Source organism: Typopeltis vanoorti, chromosome 21 (genome assembly GCF_054136105.1).
Source record: "Typopeltis vanoorti isolate ZY-2024b chromosome 21, IOZ_Tvanoo_1.0, whole genome shotgun sequence".
Classification (NCBI taxonomy): Eukaryota; Metazoa; Arthropoda; class Arachnida; order Uropygi; family Thelyphonidae; genus Typopeltis; species Typopeltis vanoorti.
In genome coordinates this window covers 9,595,304-9,613,631 of record NC_143569.1, presented here as the reverse complement: position 1 = coordinate 9,613,631, position 18,328 = coordinate 9,595,304, and the positions used below count along the sequence as shown (strand labels likewise).

General features: G+C 37.0%; 1 protein-coding gene across 3 annotated transcripts in view; it reads left to right on the top strand.

The window, feature by feature from the left end:
* The window catches only part of LOC150094613 (diacylglycerol kinase theta-like), a 570,433-nt gene that overhangs the window by 537,940 nt on the left and 14,165 nt on the right, over window positions 1-18,328 (top strand). The gene's annotated exons all lie outside the window — the stretch shown is intronic.

Below are 18,328 nucleotides of genomic sequence, written 5' to 3'. Positions count from 1 at the left end.
AGGGGGAGACAAGAGATCTGGGGTTGATGATTGATAGAAACCTGAAGTTTAGGGGACATATTGCAAAGGTGGTGAAGGTAACACAGAGGATTGCTGCAATTATGAGAAGGACACTGACCTGCAGAGATAAGAGGGTTATCATTCCGTTGTATAAGTCTCTGATCAGACCACACTTGGACTATTGTTCTCAGATTTGGTCCCCAGGATTTGAAGGGGATAAATTAACTGTGGAAAGGATACAAAGACGGATGACAAAGATGGTTTCAGGACTGTACAAGCATAGTTATGAGGATTGGCTGAGGGAATGTGGACTGCAGAGTTTGGTGGATAAAAGAAGGAGAGGTGATATGATTGAGACTTTTAAACTGTTGAGAGGTGGTTACAGGGTTGGCACTGGGGAGTTCTTTCGCTTAGTTGAACAGCAGGAAGGAGAGATGACAATGTGCCATCCCTGGAAGTTACGAAAGGAAACTGTGAGCAAGAGGGTAAGGAGTGGTTTCTTTGTGATGAGGGTGGTTGAACCGTGGAATGCATTGCCTGATGGAGTGGTTGGAGCTAGAACGGTCAATGAGTTTAAGGAGTGGTATGATAGACTTTGTGTTTCTTAGGGGGGACCTCCCCTCGAATAGTCTTGACAGACTTTATGTTTTTAGGAAGGACCTCCCACGATGAGTCTTTTGACTCCATGGAGGCCTGAATAATAATAATAATGTATCCAAAATGTGCATAATGTTTTTGATATTTTTGATTTCATTCTACATTACTATGATGCATTATTTGCTTCATAGTTGGATTTTTTTTTTTTTTTGTAAGTATTTTACATGTTTTACTGGAAATAACATTTGCAGTTAATGAGAAAAAGATCTAAGTGATGAAGCAAAATCATCATATAGGTTGAAATTGGCTGCAAGCCAACAAATAATGAAAATTGTTAGCATGTCCACATAATATCAATTATAGAAGTGTATTTTTCCAAGGAAGTTGTGTTTTTTTATAGAAATTTCTCATGACATCATTTCCAGTGAAACACTAAGATGACCAAAGGAAGAAGGCTAATTTTATGTAGGTAGAAAACTGAATGAAATGGTGCATTATTTTGTACTATACTATGATATACTATGATGCATTATTTGCTTCATAGTTGGAATTTTTTTTTTTTTGTAAGTATTTTACATGCTTACTGGAAGTAACATTTGCAGTTAATGAGCAAAAGATCTAAGTGATGAAACAGAAGAATCCTATAGGATGAAATTGACTGCAAGCCAACAAAGAATGAAAATTTGTTAGCATGGGGTGGGACACATTATATTCATTATAGAAGTGTATTTTTCCAAGGGAAGTTACATTCTGCTATAGAAATTTCTTAGAACATCATTCCCCATGAAACACCAAAGAAGAAGACTAATTTCAACTAGGCAGAAAGCTGAATGAAATGGAAAAAGGAAAATATCAATATTGTTACTCAAATTTTAGATATAACTGCTACTTTTTGGATCTAAAGAAGATCTTTGTTTATGTTTTTTATACTACCAAGATAACATTCATAGCACTGTCTTTTAATTCACATTATTGATGATTATAATATTTTTAGTTTTAATTAAAAGAATGTTATTGATTAAAATATTTTCACAGCATTCACTCTTATTTAGATATAACTGCTATTGTTTGGATCTAAAGAAGATCTCTTTGAATTTTTCCCTTAGATCAAGAATGGGAAGTAAAATATACTGTTTGTATATATTTATGTTTTTTATACTACCAAGGTAACACTTGTAGCATTGTCTTTTTAATTCACATTATTGATTAAAATATTTTTATAGCATTCTTGAAATTCACATCATTCATAATTAAAATATTTTCCAAAACTATAAGCATACTTTCTTTCATTTCAAAAAGAATAAATGATATATTTGATGTAGGTCTATTCAAGTAAACATTTGCCATTTGAGTATATCTGATTCTAGAGTTATAAATAAATCAATCCTCTAATGCCTTTTTATTTGCCAAAGAAAGAAAGAAGGGCAAACTTCTCTAGTCCTAATTAACTTTTGGAAATCATTAAGCTCACAGTTATTACCAATAACTGTGAGCTACCATGTTGAATCAGCTTCAAAATCAATGGTAGCTCACTTCTGCTGATGATTGTGAAGCATTGGGGTGAGAGTATGACAGACAGTTGTGGCCATCTCATGCAGATAAACCTCAATTTGTGTTTGTTATTTGAAATACTATGAATTCTGTGGTGTATTTTTCAGAATTACAGGGAGAAAAAACCCTGCAGCCTGCACCAAAGATCACTTAACTTAAGAACTGGTTGAAAAAATTGGGCACGGGCTTGGGAAGTGCAGGGAATGGCAGAGAGGTAAGATGGTGCCAGTGCATACAGTTGGTAGTGGTAAATTGGAGATATCAAAGTATAGACCAGTATTTCTTCTATTGTTGTTAAGATTTTGAAAACCTGCTAAGAAATCATATACAAAATTGGACAGATGAAGCAATATTATTTATGAGATCAGCATGGATTTGTTAAGGGGCATTCTTGTTTTAGTAATCTGGTTGCCTTTTACATTGCCCTTTGGTCGAAAAGACCTGGGTTCGATTCCCTTCAGTGATGCGAGGAACCTTTATCTGGTCTCTTTTGATGGAAGGTAAGTTAGCTGGAAGAGCAGTGGATGAGGATAAGGCAAACACTATCTTTTTAGATTTTGCATAGGCATTTGACAGGATGCCACACAAGAATTAGTGTTTAAGTTGTAACCTGTGGGATCAGGTTAGGTGACTGGATTGGTAACTAGCTTTCATAAATATCAGATTGTATATAGGGGAACAGTATCAGAAAGCAGGAAAGTTACAAGTGGATTTCCACATAGTACAGTACCATTATTGTTCAATCTTTATGTCAATGATATTGTCTCTGGACTATACGGAGATATTTAGCTGCCTGTAGATGACATGGAGATCCTCTGTACCTCAGTCAGTATAGACGAAGCCCTTTGGTCGAAAAGACCTGGGTTCAATTCCCTTCAGTGACGGGAGGAACCTTTATCTCTTTTAACGAAAGGTAAGTTAGCTGGTCTCATATGCAGACAAGGAGTTTTTTCACCTGGAAACCCGGTTTTTTCATCCCCCAGAACAGGCAAACTGTCCCCATGAACACATGCTTCTACAGACATAGGACACCTTCAGGAATAAGGAGTAACCACCCTATTCCATAAGATTTCGGTTCTGAATGCTTATACGGCAAAATGTGTAGGTCTACACGTGAGTGTAAATTAGAAAATTAGGATAGATGACATGAAAGATGACTTGAAGCTAGATAGGTTGGCAAATGAATGGAGGATGTCCACTGGCAAAAAATACTACAGATGAAGATGGCTCCGACTCTGATTGGTTGGAGCCAGGAAAGACCTCAGGATCTACTCCCAAGAGTAGATCCTGAGGTCCAGGACTTGTTTGGCAGCGTGCCAGTCACCCATCCCAGCTCTGTCCTCAAGAAAAGGAGACGTTAATGGATTTGCGGACATTCAATACCTACTAGTCAGAGACATCAATGCTTCAGTGTTCCGTCAATGCACCAATCCAATGTTCATCGGCGTCGGCATTAAGAGACTTCTTCTGTACTAACTATAATTGTACATTTTCCAACAAGGTAGGCCTAGGAATGCATCATACCTCCAAACATCCTGTAGAGGCCAACGACACTATACACACTGACCATAAGAAAATGCATTGGAGTGCTAAAGAAGAGAAGATACTTGCTGCCCATAAAGTTCAACTAATGATGAAAGGAATTAGAAACATTAATGAGGCCTCAGTTGAGGTGCTTCTACATAGATCGTTGGATGCCATCAAATGCCACAGAAGAAAGACCAACTACAAGTTATTGGTCCAGGAAATGATTGAATATCCACCTGAGGAAGGGGCAGGTAATATCTCTGTATCTCCTGGCTCTTCCTCTCATACCTCTGTCCATCACTTCCCTAGCCAGTATCTTGAATCAGCTGAGGAGGCTCTGATCACTAGACTGGCATCATCTCTAGATCAACCTTGTCTCTCTGATTACAGTCATAGTTCTTTCAAAGATCTTATTCAAGCCCATTTGTTGGGTCAGGATGTTACGGATGGGCTGGATCAATATCTCTATAAAGAATTCTCCCAGCACCAGATGCTTTGTTGACATCGGCCTCAGCCCCACTCACCTATCTTGACTTTCAAGAGAAAGCAGAGGAAGAGGGTCTATGCAGTAATGCATACCCTCTATAAGAACAGAGGAATGTGCACCAGGACGATCTTAGATGTCAGCATGATGACTTTGTGAAGTCCTGCAGCTTAATAATTTCTGCTCCACATCTTCCTGAAATGGACCGACCCTTGGTACTATGCTCCATCCCCCAAGGAGATCAATGTAGCTTGGGGAATTTTCAAAAACTATCTAGTAGATGCAATCAAGTAGGTGTGAAATTTGGTCACCTGGTTTTCAGAGTACGAAAGCATAAGTTGCTCAGTGAATGATATTATTATTATTATTATTATTACCCAAGACCCCATGGAGTCAAAGACTCATCTAGGAGGTCCTTTTATCATATACACAGCTCATCATACTGTGCTTAAAACACACTCAAATTCTCTGCAGACACCACACTCTCAGACAAGGCATTCCAATCATTCACAACTCTGCATGAAAAAAAACCTGCTTCTCACTCCCCTATTCATGCCCTCTTTATACAGTTTCCAGGGATGACCTCTGGTTCTCCCACTGTTTTCTGTAGAACTGCTGCAGCATTCATTCTATAACAACCCCTTAATAACTTGTAGGTCTCTATGATATCTCCCCTCTTCCTCCTGTCCACCAGACTCTGCAAGTTGATTCTTCTCAATCTTTCCTCATACTCAACATTCCAGAGGTTAGAAACTACCTTAGTCAGTTGCCTCTGGACCTTTTCCAACATCTAGAGAGGTAGAGAAGATGTTGTGGCCTTACAAGAAGACTTGAATAAATTGAGTGATTGGAGATGGGAATGGGGAGAAGGGTGAGCAGGTTAAATAAGGTAGGTATGAAATGGTTGAATAAAGAGATTAAGCATGCGATACAGAGAAAAAAGACATTATGGAGGCAGAATAGAAGTGGAAATAACTAGTTCCATGAGGACTACAAAGACCAGGCAAGGCAGGTGACTTGGTTGGTGAGGGTAGCTAAAGAGAGGTATGAACAGCAGTTAGCTAATGAAACCAAAAAGAATCCTAAGGAGTTTTTTCGATATGTAGCCAGCAAAAGAAAGAATGATTATGGAAGGATGACATTGATTGGAGAAAATGGTGTAAAGACAGCTGTTGCAGAAGGTGTGGTGGAGATACTTAATGAGCAGTTCATAAAGGTCTTTCAATCTTGTGAATGTGACTTCATGGAGAGATTGAGAGCAGTTGATATGGGGAAAAGAGACTGACTGTAAGTGAGTAAGAGGTGTATGGGGAGTTGAGCAAACAGATGTATATAAGGCTGTGGGACTTGATAATATATCACCACATATTCTAAAGGAATGTGCCAGGGAGTTGACGCTGGCCTTGACATATTTTTTTAATATGAGTCTTGCACTGAGTCAAGTTCCTAAGGAGTGGAAGGAGGGCAAGATTGTGGCACTTCATAAAGGAGATGATAGAACTTAGGCATCAAACTATAGGCCTATCTGTGTGTCAGGTGTTGTAGTTAAGTTGCTGGAGAAGCTTGTGAGAACTAGGATTCATAAATGGGTTGACAAATGGTATTATCTTTCATGGACAGCATGGATTTACTAAAGGGAGGTCATGTTTTAGTAATGTACTTATTACAATAAGGTGACTGCTTCCATGGATAGAGGAGAAGGATACTCAGTAATATACTTAGATTTTGCAAAGGCTTTTGATAGATCACTGCATGATAAGTTGATAGTCAAACTGGAGTGGGTTGGATATTAGATTGGTGCATTGGATTGGAGACTGGCTATCTGATAGATATCAACAAGTTGTGTATGGGGGAGCAATATCCAGGAAAAGGAAAGTTACTAATGGTTTACCTCAGGGGTCTGTTTTAGGGCCATTGCTATTTAACTTGTATATTAATGATATTGGTGAAGATTTGATGGAGATATTCAGTTGTTTGCAGATGATGCAAAGTTGGGATGAACCATGAAGAGTAGAGAAGATGTTGTGGCCTTACAGGAAGACTTGAATAAATTGAGTGATTGGTCACGGGAATGGGGATGTGAGTTCAATGTTGCAAAATGTAAGATTTTAAAATTTGGAAAACAAAAATGGAATGCAGAATTTATGCTTGGTGAGGATATATTGTTGGAGGAAATAAGAGATATGGGGGTGATAGTGGATAAAGATCTGAAATTTATGGGACACATAGCCAAAATTGTGAAGACAACTCAAAGGCTTCTGAGAATGATGCGGAGGACACTGACTTGTAGAAATAGGGAGATTCTTGTTCCATTGTATAAGGCTTTGATTAGGCCACACATGGATTATTGTGCCCAGATTTGGTCACCCGGTTTGGATGAAGAGATGTCGGAAAGTATCCAGAGGCAACTGACTAAGGTAGTTTCTAACCACTGGAATGCTGAGTATGAGGAAGGATTGAGAAGAATCAACTTGCAGAGTCTGGTGGACAGGAAGAAGAGGGGAGATATGATAGAGACCTACAAGTTATTAAGGGGTTGTTATAGGATGAGTGCTGGAGATGTTCTACAGAAAATAATGGGAGATCAGGGGAGAACCAGAGGTCATCCCTGGAAACGGTATAAAGAGGGTGTGAGGAGGGTAGTGGGAAGCAGGTTTTTTTTCATGGAGTTGTGAATGATTGGAATGCCTTACCTGAGAGTGTAGTGTCTGCAGAGAATTTGAGTGTGTTTAAAGTACAGTATGATGAGCTGTGTGTATGATAAAAGGACCTCCTAGATGAGTCTTTGACTCCATGGGGTTTTGGGTAATAATAATAATATCATTCATTATGCAAGTTATGCTTTCCTACCGTATCTCCCTCCCTCTCTCTCCTCCTACATCAGATGTTTTCTTAGTCCATTAACTATCAATTCATGCTCATAGGAATTGTTTTCGCTGAACTAACACCATCATGGTCATCTACTTCTAGGTTTTCTCATCTACTTTTAGGTCATCTACTTCTATTTCTTCATCTCCAAGAAACAAACAAATCTGCGATCAGCAGTCTGGATGTGATTGTGTCAAAGCCTTATAAAGAGATATAATAACTATATTCATATTTGTTAGTGCATTTTTCAACACCCATGTTATTCATTGTTATTCTGTCAAGTTTTACTCTTGTCAAGCTCAATTCTCCCCCCCTCCCCCTTTCACCTGGCTTACCAACTTCCTGTAAAGTAATTCCATTAATACAATTAATGTGCAATTAATACAATGCACAGCTTGCAATTTTTATCAACCTTCCAAATTGCAATTTTTATCAGTATATAACTTTTCACTTGGCACGATTGGACTTATAACCATTATCCTTTTGTCCATAATGCCAATTTCATTAGCAAACAAATGGATATTATTATTATTACAATTATTAGACCTCCATAGAGTCAAAGAGTGATTGTGGGAGGCTCTTGCTCTTTCACACAAAGCTCACTGAACCATTCCTTTACTAATTCTCTGTATCTGCATTCAACATTTTACCATGAAATTATCCCTAATATCATTAATGTTCAAATGAAATAGTTGACCAAGTGCATACTGTAACCCACTACTAGTCATTTGCCTTCTTGATTCTGCTCCATATATTACCTTTTGATATCTGTCAGTCACTATTTTATCAGCATCATCAGCTTCCCTTTCCCATTTGCTCCAGTTTACATAACAGATGTCAATGCAGTATTCTCCCAGCAACTTCTTGCACCTTTATCCTGTTAGTGTATCCTACAGATCAGTTAATTACTTAAGCAAGACATCCTTCACAGAACCATGCTGTCCCCTATATACAGAGTATTATGTTTCTCTCCACCCATTTCTGAATTTTATCCTTAACCAATTTTGTCATAATCATTATCACCTCTCAGACAATGACAGATGTATCTGCAAGTCATGGAGTCTCCCTTATGTAATGGAATACTCATGCTGTCCTCCTTCCAATCTTCTGATAACCTTCCAGTAGCACTGCCAATCCTCTTTCACTTTCATGTAATTCAAGAGCCTATACCCATCTAATTCTATAGCCATATTTGCATTGAGATTCTATACTATTAATGCAGCCGGCTCGTCACTCCTCTGCTGCATCCCTTAGGAGAAAGTATTCATGATTGTAGATTCATGTGTGTGTGTTCACCGGGGCTGGTTTGCCTGTTCTGGGGGACGAAAAAGCTGAGTTTTTGGGTGAAAAAACACCCTACCTCTGTATGAGACCAGCTACCTCACCTTTATTCGAAAGTAACCAAATAAAGGTTCTGCATGTCTTGGACAGGAATCGAACCCAAGTCTTTCTAACTAAAGGGCTTCGTCTATATACTGATTGAGCTATGGAGCTGTGTGTGAGTGTGTGACCTCTATAACTCAGTCAGTATAGACACTCGGCCAACCAGCCAGCCTGGTTGGCCGAGTGGCTAGCGTATCCGCTCTCCAACCAAAAGGCTGCGGATTTGAATCCCGCCATGGGTATGGACGTTTGTGATTGTCTGTGGAAATGCTAGTGGTTGTGGTGATGGGCAGTAGATGGCATTGGTGTAGTTGGTAGATTGAGTGGTGGAGATGGAGAGTTGTAGAGTAGGTTCTCTCCCTCGATGAGTCTTTGGACTCCCTGGAGGTGTGATGTAATAATAATAATAATTAGGACCCAGATTTTTCTAACCAAAGGGCTGTGTCTATACCAAGGGGGCGGCAAAGTGGTCAATATCGACTCCTGGAGGTCGATGTGGCTATCCAAGGGGTCGATAAATGTCTAGGAGTCAAAAGGGGATTTAAATTTTTAATGTTCTTTATCATCATCATCATCATCATACGTATCAAAGATTTAGGCCTAGCATGGCCTGTTCCGGCCTTAGAAGTCATCGTTGAATTCGTTTAAGAGGACGTCCTGGTTTTCTTTTTCCTAATGGCTTGTACTTTAAGGCTTGTTTTGGTAATCTTTCTGTTTTCATTCTTTGAACGTGTTCCATTCATTTATGTTTATATTTTTAATTTTTTCTATTACTGGTTCTTGGTTTAATTCTTTCATAATATCTTCGTTTCTTTTGTGATCAAATAGGGTATACTTTGCAGTTTTTCTCATAAACTTCATTTCTGCTGTTGTTAATCTTTGTTTGTCTTTTTGTTTTATTGTCCAGATTTCGCTTCCATACATTAAGACCGGTAAGGCTAATGTATTGTATACTTTTAGCCTGGTTTGTTTTTGAACTAGGTTTGGTTTAAATATAGAGTTAATTACACCTGTTATTTTTAAATATTTTGCAATTTTTGCATTTATATCTTTTTCATTTTCATATGTGATCATACATCGTAGGTAGTTAAATGAATTCACCTGTTCTCCTGTTCTAAGATCTTGTTATCTATTACTATTTTAGTTCTTGCTGGATCTTGTCCTTTAAAGGCCATAGTTTGTTCTTTATACAATGTTCTTTATAAATTTCTTTAAATATTTCTTATCGAGAATCAGTAATGAAGTAAAAGGATGATGAAACTATTATTTTTAAATTGAGAAATTTATCACTGATAACATTTATTCATTTATTTAACATGTTGGGGTCGATGACAGATCAGAATTCCATGAAGGGGTCAATGGTCTAAAAAGTTTGCCGACCCCTGAGGAGGCTCTGTATGTATATATATATGTGTGTGTGTATATATATATATATATATATATGTGTGTGTTAACCTGTATAACTCAGTCAGCATAGCAAAACCCTTGGTTGGAAAAATCTGGATCGGAATCTGTCTTGAATGTGAACTTTTATTGGGACTTTTCAACTGAAGGTAAGTTACCCTATCTCATATGGAGGTGGCAGAGTTTTTCCTCCTGGAAACTCAGGTTTTTCATCTCACAAAACTGACCAGAAGAATTGACTGAGCTGTCAGAGCATTAATCATCTTCCAAACAAGCGAAGTTACTTGGTTTGGACAGATTACTGAGCCTGACATGCATGACTTATGTTCAGATCCCACTGTGGGTGTGAATGTTTGTGATTGTTCTTAAGCAGGGGATGAATTTCATGCCCAGTATGAGACCACCACCATACATGTTGAAGCCTGAAGTGGTTTAAAGTGTTTGGTCTCAGGCACAGTTTATATATATTTTTAATATGATGACTATGTAAAAAATAAAACTACAAAAAATATATAATATTAATAAAAATAGAAAAAAAAACATAGCCTTATCCCACCTATAGTATATCAATAATAATGTACTATAGGTTTATAAAGACCTTTTGTAAGTGGGTATATAAAAAAAAAAAAAAAAAAAAGATGAGTAGTATCATTAAACACAGCCTGAAAAAAACATGTAGAGGAAATATAAACAGATTGGTGATCAACAAGCTCATAAAGCACAGACAAGAATATGGCTATCTTTTGCATGATAATGAAGAAGCCTAGTATGAAGGCAAATTTTACTGGCCATAGTAAAATTTGAAAGAAAAATTTCATTATGTGGCATATAAATGAAAGGATGAATATGGAAGACTAAGTTCAATGAATGCAGAAGGTAGGAAAATGACAGAAACAGAAGTAGTTGAATTACTGAATAATCCCCATTCCTACTCTTTTCTCTAATCATGTAAAAACAAGTATCTGCTGGTCAACATTCATATAATTTTAGTTCCAACCTTAATGCACTAACTTCTCACTCACTTTTGAACCTATCTACTACCATTCTTTGGAACAACTTTACCTTAGCCAAACTGTTTTTCCCCTAATAAATGCAACTTGCAAATTTTCAAAATAAAATAAAATAAAAAATAGCCTATGCAGTTAGCCAAGTGGATAGCACACCTACTGGCTAATTAACAAGTCATGGATTTGAATCCCACTGTGGACTTGGATGTTTGTGAAAGCTTGCTCTGGATGAGCTTGCATAGCTTCTTGAGTTTATAAAGTTTTTTTTTTTTTTTTTTTTTTTTTAATAATGTAAATGTTTTTAACGTAAACATTTTTTTATAAAAAAGTATTTACAGACTTTACACATGATTAGAAAGATCAAAACTATTGTGTGATAAGTTTTGTGATGTGAAGTTGATATATATATATATATTTGCATGTAAACTTTGCCAGTGCATGGGTAAATATATGACAGTTTTTAAGACAGTAAACCAGAATTTGATATAAGTAACAGAAAACACATTTCATCTTACTTATATACATAACACTTCTTCAGGTGTAAAAATAAAAAAATATAACTAATAGACACACACAAACAGTAAAAAGATTAGTAAGGTGACTACCATTATAGAGTTATGTATGATTCCAATAATTTCAAATTATGTATAGATACATGTTGCATTTTGAGTACACTGTGCATATTCACACTTACATGTTACACTAGCTAATAGCTAGGATATATTCTGACAAATTAATACTAGGATCTATATTTAGGTTTTTGGAATCCAATGTGATTTCTAAAGTTTTAAAGTTTCTAAAGATTTTAAAAATTTCTCAAATTCTTCTTTTGGTTTTATCTTAACAATAGTGTAATAACAGTTTGGACTCATCCCATAATACACTGTCTCTCTATCTAGGCATCATCTTGTAGGTCAGCTTGAAGAGAGTATATGTGATGATAGAGCTGAGGCCTCACTTCTCTGGTATTAAATATCTCTGATATGTTCTTCAGTGCATTGTTCAATACACCAAAGAACAATGCACTGAATAACATATTAGGTGCATTGTTCAATAGATTTTCTGCCTGTCCATAATATGGTGTTCTGTAGTCACACCATAGTTGATAAACACCTTGATATCTTAGGCGGCTGCATCAAGGTTTTACAAATCAAAGTGGTGATCACATCCTGATAAAAAGAGTGGATACTGTCTTGAATTTTATGTTCTATAAGGATTTTGGTGAGTTTTACAGAAATACAACTAATATAGGTAAGGTTTATAAAACCTTTGATTTCGTCATCATGGGAGGTGTCTTGAGTGGCATGTTGTTCAAGAAATCTTTAGACAATGCATTTGTAGCTGTTTTATAGAATGGTGATTTTAGAAACTATTCTTTAGCTAATTCATCCATGTCAATAATGAGATGATGGACTCTATCTCCTAGTGTTGAAATGACACTCAATTTTTGAGATTTCTAATGGTGGGAAGAAGCATGTAGATATTTGTTAGCATGTGTTCATGTTCAAAAGATAGAGACTTTTAATTCACTAGATTATTATAATCTAACTTGTAGGTAACTTTTATCTTAGATGTTGGTTATTGATGTGGTCAAGGAAATTTAAAAGTGAAGGTTGTCTTCCAAGTTAATATCTCATGATTATCAGTCCACAATCAATCATTGTAATGCTTTCATTGCATATTCACTTCTCTTTTCACTATTCCCATAATTAAAATACTCCATTAAGACTACTGTCATTTACTTGCCTTTTTAGTTTTCTAAACATTTCATCCTCGTCACCTTCAACATTCTCAGGTCTATAATAACATCCTATTATACTATTTTGGTTATCTCAACCACACACACACTGACTGCCATGTCTGTCGAAGCGTGTGTTCACGGGGCCGGTTTGCCTGCTTTATGGGAGGAAAAACTCCAGGATAAACTGGGGGAAAAAACCCTGCTGCCCATGCCCAAGACCGGCTAACTTGACTATGGCTAAGGAAGATCCTTGAGCTCCTCATGTCTCCAATGGAAATCAAACCTAGGACACTCCTTCTCCAGGCATATGGTTGCGAAGCGCACAGCCACTAGGCTAACTGCATGGACATAAAATAGCATATGCCTAGAAATGTAATCAGAAAATGGATGAAAGTGCTGTCAATGATATAATGGAAATGAAGTGGAAGAGCTTAGGCAAGAGTTTATGAAAATGAAGAGTGGAGTTAAACAAATGGGGGGGGGAGGAAACTGAACATCTGCAGAAGCAAGTATCAAAGGATGAGTGGCACCTTATAAAGAATCCATCACAGTTGAGTTGAATAGTGAAGCTCTAATAAATTGAAGTTTGAATAAATCACTATTGAGTTGAAATAGTGAAGCTCTAATAATAAATGAACTGAAGCTTCATTGTATGAAGCTTCAGTTCATTGGAAGAGCGGTGAATAACAAAATGCATAAGACAGGTTTTCCAGATGGTACGTTGAAATAAACATCTGATACTTTGCATGGAAAGAAGGAATAGTTATCATAATTAGTGACAGTGGTGGACACAAATAACTTGGATGGTGAGACAAGGAATGTGGAAAGGGATTTGAAGTTGTTGTTGCAGAAGGTGAAAGATAATAATTTCATTGGGAAAATGGTTAGTGTAGGTATGATAATAGTGACTTATGAAGGAGAGCAATAATACTGAATGACAAAATGGCTGAATGCTGTCAGGCAAATAAAGTCAAATTTGTGAATGTATAGAGTGAATTCAAAAGGGAAGTTTGAATGGTTTGAAGTTGATGGATTCTATTTGAATGGGTTTTGTATTGGACATTTGGAGTGACTGGTGTTTGCTAAGACTACATGGAGTCAAGATAAAATTAGTATGGCTAAGGATCAGAGAGATTGAGAAGCGGGTTGTGGAAAGACAGAAAGAAAATAGATACAAAAGTGAGGAAGTGATTATGGCAGGGAGGAGTGATTCAGTGCATAAAGATAAGGATGAGAGGGATATGAATGGAATCTAGGATCGGGGAAGTAGGACTGGTAGATCATAGAGAGGGATGTACTGTAGCAGCCAGAGTACAGTGTGACGATATTGATGGGATGGTCTCAAAGAGATGGAATTGTTATATTTGTATACTAATGTAAGGAATATTGGAACTAAAGGGACTGAGTTTGTGGCATTGGTTGAGTCAGTATGCTCAAAGATAATAAGTGAAGCTTCATTGTCTGAAGATGATATACTGCCTGGCAATAGAAGATGTAGATTTTTCCATTAGGACAGGAAGGTCAGGAGAGAGGAGTGAGTGGGTGATAGCAGAGAAATTGTGTCCATAAGGAGTAGAAGTTGAAAATCAGTGATAATACGTTTTATGGAGAACCTATCCATGAGAGGTTGGTCAACCTACAATACACTAGTACTATGGATAGGCAAGGAGGAACTTGTTCATTCACATTTGACTTTAAACAGCTGTGGATTGTATTCCTTGGAAAATATGTATAGTGGGAGCCTATTCCAGATGGCAGCAATGGGAAGGATGAACAAAGAGGAGAAGAAATTCGTTCTATGGGTTTGGAGTTGAACTGTTTGATTGCCTGCTGCACATATTTTGATGTATTTGATAGGTGTGGGGGAATTAGTGATGTTATTGTTATGATAGGTTTCACGGTATAAAAGAACACAGATGGTTAAGCAAATAACTATTTATTAACTTAAGGCTAATATTTCGCTGGTCTTATATCCAGCATCTTCAGAGCACACAACACAAAGGCAAGACAACCACAATCCGGTGTAACAATGGGGACAGTATAAGTGATTGCAGCATGCAACACCAGACTAAAGTCCTAATATGGTGCCATCTAGGTTAAAAAAAAAAAAATAAAATAAAAAAAATTTCAAGTTTTGAAATAGTAGTCCAAATGATAAAAAATAAAAGTAATAGATATTAATTTGGTCTTAGGATGACTGTCTCCCAAATCTTTGGTAGATTTATACAGCCATACTTGTTAAGGTTTGGGGTATGTTTCAAGGCTTCTGTTGATTCCAGGAACAGCCTCTCTGACTTGTAGAAGCTTCTGTGCATTACTTTTGTTTCTTTCCAATTGATCCTGTGTGCAGGGGTATCCAGAGAATGGTCTGCCAGACCCGACTTACCATAGCGAAAGTGTCGGATATATTTTTTGTGTTCACTGAGGCAGATGTCCACATTTCTTCCTGTCTGTCCGTAGTAGGCTTGATGGCAAGAACAGGGCACTTCATAGACACCAGGATGTGATAAAGGAGTGCATTTGTCCTTGGATGAACGGATGAGAGTTGCTAATTTTTTATAAGGTTTAAATACTGTGCGTACTTGGTGTTTGTTAAGCACCCTAGATATCTTTTCAGATGTGCCTTTAATGTATGGGATGGTGATTGTTTTGTTGTAGTCTTCTGTGGTAGATAGAGGGGATTTATGGGTAGCATTTAGTATGTTATCTATTTTACGTGGATTATAACCATTGTTTAAGAAGGTTTGACGTAGGTGAGAAAGTTCAGCAGTGAGAGCACTGTTATTGGAACAGATTGCTCTAGCTCTATGGGTTAGTGTTTTTAAGATACCATATTGTTGAGAAGGGTGATGGTGTGATTGTTTGTGTAAGTATCTCCCTGTATGTGTGGGTTTTCTGTAAACAGAAAATGATAAGGTACCTTCTGGAAGACGTGTGATCAGTGTGTCCAAGAAAGGCAGGCAGTCACTGGCTTCTAGTTCCATTGTAAAGTGGATTTTAGGATGCTGGCTATTTAGGTGCGCTAAAAATGTATTCAATGTGTCTGGGCCATGTGGCCAAATGGCAAACACATCGTCAACATGGCGTAGCCAGAGGCTAGGTTTGAGAGTGGCTGTGTTGATAGCTAATTTTTCCAGATGTTCTATGTAGAAGTTGGCTAAGGGGGGAGAAAGAGGTGAACCCATAGCTGTCCCATCTAACTGTTTGTATATTTTCCCTTTCCATGTAAAATAACCTGCCTGTACTGTGAATTTAAATAGCTGGGATATATCTGGAGGAAATTGTGAATTTAGTAAGTTAAGTGTTTCAATCAGTGGTACATTAGTGAATAATGAGGTGATATCAAAACTCACCATTAGGTCTGAACTATTTAAGGTGTGGTTTTCTAAAATACTTTTTAGATGGGTAGAATTTTTAACAAAAGAGGGAGAATTGTTTGTGTGAGTGGTTAGTAATATTTGCTAAATGTTTGGCTAGTTTATATGTGGAACTGTTTATACTATCTACAATAGGACGTAAAGGTGTACCTTGTTTGTGTATTTTTGGAGCACCATATATTCTGGATGCTTTAACGTGTATGGGTTTAAGTTTTTTGACAATTTCTTTAGGCCAGGAAGTGATTTTGTTCAGTAACTTGCACACCTTATTCTTTTGTAAGTTGGTGGGATCTCGATCTATGATTTGATATGTAGACCAGTCTTGGAGCAGTGCATGCATTTTGCTTTCATATTCTGTTGTATCCATAACTACAGTGGCGTTTGCTTTGTCTGATTTGGTTATTGTAATGTGGTTATTATTGCGTAGTTCTTTTAGAGCTATTATTTCTTTATGCGGGATGTTATTTTTGGTTATAATGCGTTGATGCATTATATTTGATGATTGTTGATGGTTATAATCCGCGTAAAATAGATAACATACTAAATGCTACCCATAAATCCCCTCTATCTACCACAGAAGACTACAACAAAACAATCACCATCCCATACATTAAAGGCACATCTGAAAAGATATCTAGGGTGCTTAACAAACACCAAGTACGCACAGTATTTAAACCTTATAAAAAATTAGCAACTCTCATCCGTTCACCCAAGGACAAATGCACTCCTTTATCACATCCTGGTGTCTATGAAGTGCCCTGTTCTTGCCATCAAGCCTACTACGGACAGACAGGAAGAAATGTGGACATCCGCCTCAGTGAACACAAAAAATATATCCGACACTTTCGCTGTGGTAAGTCGGGTCTGGCAGACCATGCTCTGGATACCCCTGCACACAGGATCAATTGGAAAGAAACAAAAGTAATGCACAGAAGCTTCTACAAGTCAGAGAGGTTGTTCCTGGAATCAACAGAAGCCTTGAAACATACCCCAAACCTTAACAAGTATGGCTGTATAAATCTACCAAAGATTTGGGAGACAGTCATCCTAAGACCAAATTAATATCTATTACTTTTATTTTTTATCATTTGGACTACTATTTCAAAACTTGAATTTTTTTTTTTTTTTTTTTTTTTTTTTTTTTTTTTTTTTTTTTTTACCTAGATGGCACCATATTAGGACTTTAGTCTGGTGTTGCATGCTGCAATCACTTATACTGTCCCCACTGTTACACCGGATTGTGGTTGTCTTGCCTTTGTAACAAACTTTGTGTTGTGTGCTCTGAAGATGCTGGATATAAGACCAGCGAAATATTAGCCTTAAGTTAATAAATAGTTATTTGCTTAACCATCTGTGTTCTTTTATACCGTGAAACCTATCATAACATGTCTGACGAACACATTAGTGATGTTAGTTCTGATGAACAATGGCAACAGAAGTATTTACAGAAGATGCAAGGAGCAGAAACTCAGTGCCTGTGTGAAAATGAGTGGAGTGTATTATAAATGGCCCTTTTCTCTATAGAATCTGTGTTTTTTTTTTAGGGAGCCCTTTTGGGCACCACCCCAGATGTGATATTCATTGGTTAGTTGGATATGTGATTTGTATAGAGTTAGGAGCTGTTTAGAGTTGAGGTAACTCCCTGAGCAAAAGAGAAAAACAAATTTTATGGATGCAGAGAAAAACAAATTTTATGGATAACATTTGTACATTTCTATGTTTTTGCCAAGAGAGAGATTTGAGGTTAGAATTATACTAAGAAGATAAATCTCATTTTGAATAGAGATTTGAGTGTTGTCAAGGTAAGAGTGGAAGAAATTTTTTTTTTCCATTTTTCTGTGAAATAAAGAAATGCTGTGTTTTGCTAGCATTGCAGTTGATAATGTTTGATAAAGAAGATTCACATACAGTGATATTCTTGGACTTTGCAGAGGTATTTGATAGATTACCACATCGTAGGTTAGTGTACAAGCTGCAGAAGATGGGAATGGATAATATATTGGTTACATGGATTGAAGATTGGCTTTCTAAATGATACTAACAAGTTGTATATGATGAGAAGTTTCTCTGAAAAGGAAGATGACCAGTTGTAGCCTCAAGATCAGGGTTCTGTTCTTGGCTCCCTGATATTTAATATAATTTTTAGTGATATTTCATGTGGATTGACTGGAGATCATGAAACGTTTTCTGATGATGCAAAGTTAGGTAGAATTATGAGGATTATTGCTGATGTTCATTTTCTACAGAAGATTTGAATAAACTTTTAACTCAGACAAATGTGTGGGTTGTCTTTTAATATTAATAAATGTAGGTGCTGCACTTTGGGGTGCAGAGATATAAGGGTGTGTGCTTTATTGGTGGAGCTGTACTTCAAGAAAGATGAGATTTG